The sequence below is a fragment of the Nicotiana tabacum genome, chromosome 24 (genome assembly GCF_000715075.1).
Source record: "Nicotiana tabacum cultivar K326 chromosome 24, ASM71507v2, whole genome shotgun sequence".
Lineage (NCBI taxonomy): Eukaryota > Viridiplantae > Streptophyta > Magnoliopsida > Solanales > Solanaceae > Nicotiana > Nicotiana tabacum.
Genome location: NC_134103.1, coordinates 103,560,575 through 103,563,192, shown reverse-complemented (window position 1 = coordinate 103,563,192; position 2,618 = coordinate 103,560,575). Strand labels below are relative to the sequence as shown.

The 2,618-nt window shown below is 40.7% G+C and overlaps 1 non-coding gene across 1 annotated transcript; it reads left to right on the top strand.

The window, feature by feature from the left end:
- The first annotated feature begins 1,206 nt into the window (after window positions 1–1,206).
- LOC142178685 (small nucleolar RNA R71) lies at window positions 1,207–1,313 on the top strand. Its single transcript, XR_012706952.1, has one exon. It is a non-coding gene; the product is annotated as a small nucleolar RNA R71 (small nucleolar RNA).
- Window positions 1,314–2,618: the final 1,305 nt, after the last annotated feature.

Sequence of the window (2,618 nt, the reverse complement as noted above, 5' to 3'; positions counted from 1 at the left end):
TGCAGATTAGCACTACAATGCTCTGTGATCTTGACTACCGATGTCTCCTCAACTTTTCGCTTGTTGGAAAATATCTCTTTTAAGAAATTGGCATATGCTGGCATCTGTGAAAGCACCTATGTGAAAGGTACATTAACATGCACCTGCTTGAGCACTTCTAGAAAACACCCAAATTGTTTGTCCAACTTCTCTCTTCTTTGCTTCTGAGGGAAAGGTAGAGTAGGCATATATTTACTCTCTTTGATCTCATCAATACTTCTTTGTTTGACTTTCTTCTTCTTTGTTGGAACTTCAGATTTGTCCTTCTTCTTCAGATCATCCTCTTGCTCTTCCCTCACTTCATTCCTACGATGCTCATCACTTTTTTTCTCTCATTTAGCTTGATTTGCCGTCAACTCATTCTTCTCTGCTACCAACAGATTTTGCAATACTTTGCCATTCCTCAAAGACACTATATTTATTGTTTCCTTTGGATTCCTTTCGGTGTCTGTAAGGAGGGTTCCTAGAGACCTCTCAGATAACAGACTAGCAATCTGCCCCACTTGCCTTTCTAAGTTTCGAATAGCTGCACCATGAGTTTCAATTCTCTCATCCGTCTTATTAATAAAAGCCTTCATTAGATCTTACATGCTAGATTGATTAGAATGTAGAGGCTGGTATTGCTTCCTCTGCTGATTCTGAAATCCTGGAGCTCGTTGTCCTTGGGGTCTCAGATTATTCTGCTGCCATGAGTTCAGACTACCGTTTGGTGAGCTCCAAGAAAACCCTAGGTGCCTCTACCCCATAGAGTTAAAATCATTACCACTGTGGTAGTTGCCTTTGTCAAAACTTCCTACAACATTTACCACTTCATATGCAGCTGAGGCCTAACACTCTTGCGTTGGATGACTCATTCCACAAATATCACAAATCGAGGTTGACTGGCGCAGGACCTTGGCTAAGTTTAACTTTCTTATCTCTCTGGCCATGGTGTCTAGATGGGCTTGCATTGATGTGTTAGAATCCACTTTATATACCCTAACCTTTTTCCTTCTCTCGTTATCATCTTTAGGCTATTGATTTGCATCTTCAGATAACTCTTTTTGAATTGCAACAATTTCATTAGGAGTTTTCTTAATAAGAGGACCTCCAACTGTGTTGTTTAGCATCCTCCTGCCAGAGGGTGTCATCCCATTCCAGAAATCTTGGAGTTGCATCCACAAGCCTACTCCATGATGTTGACATCTTCTCACAATATCCTTAAATCTTTCCCATGCTTCAAACACCATTTATGTATCTTTCTGCTCAAAGTTGTGGATCTCTCTTCGAATTTTCCCTGTTTTTGCAGTTGAAAAATATTTTTCTAGGAACAAGTTTGAATTGACCCATTCGGCAAACTCTGCAACTAGTGCTTAACTCTTCCTTCAATGAAAAAGGAAATGTCCTTAAGTAGATAACATCTTTTGATACCCCATTGTGCTGAATAATCCCATCAAAATCCATTAAATAAGTATTTGGATCTACGTTGGGTTTGCCTTGGAAGGCACAATTGTTCTGAATGGTCATAAGTAGTGTCACGCCCCAAGCCTGGGGGCGAGACCGGCACCCGGTGCCTCATCTATCCTTGCGTACCAACTTGTGACTAAGGGACTATGGACATATAATGTCATACTTTGGCGAGGGGCCGCATTGCTAGACAATTTGCAAAGCAAAATATAAAACTGAATGAAAACTAACGCTAACTAAATGTCAATATAAAGCTGGGTCGGCAAGGCCGTCATAACTACTACAACTGACAAGCCAACAAAATATACATACAGGGCCTACAAGCCCAACATACTGCACTAACTGACAATATATGTCTACAAGCCTCTACTGATGGATGTACTGTGATTGGAACAGGGCCCCGACCTACCCATAGCCTATATACATATATACACAAGATGTACACAAAACTTCTAGACTCGAAAACTCCGAAGGACGTGAAGCTTACTGATAAAGCTGAACTCGGGCAACACCTACTGAGGAGTTCTACCCGTCTGTCTGTCTGAACCTGCACGTATGAAATGCAGCGTCCCCAGAAAAAGGGACGTCAATACGAAATCATGTACCGAGTATGCAAGGCAATAAAATAACTGAAAGCTGCAACTGAACTGATAATATAATAACTGAAGGTAACTGGGAGTCAAAGATGATATGGAGGTATACTTACCTGCTATTACTGACTCAACTCTTTGAATAAAGTATGTAAAATAAATGTCCGACCTTATAAGGCTCGGTATATATATAACTGCTATGCCGTAGTAGGCTCGCTCATAGGCCCTCGACATACTAGGCTCTGTATCTCGGCCATGCTGGGCTCGCTCATCGGTGCTCGGCCATAATAGATTTGGTATATAACTTACCATCTGAGCAGATATTTTCCAATAGGAGCCTGCCCATCGATTATAGCTCGATGGTAATGAAAATACTGTAATACTGTATATATAGGCTCTCTGCTCTCTTGACTAGAAAAAGACAATACTCAATGAAATATGAAGTCCCGATAAGGAGAATAGTGTAATTTATGAGACTAGGATAATGTATATAAATTCGGGAGTATGAACTTCTCTTTATGCCTCGTTATCAAACACATGTAA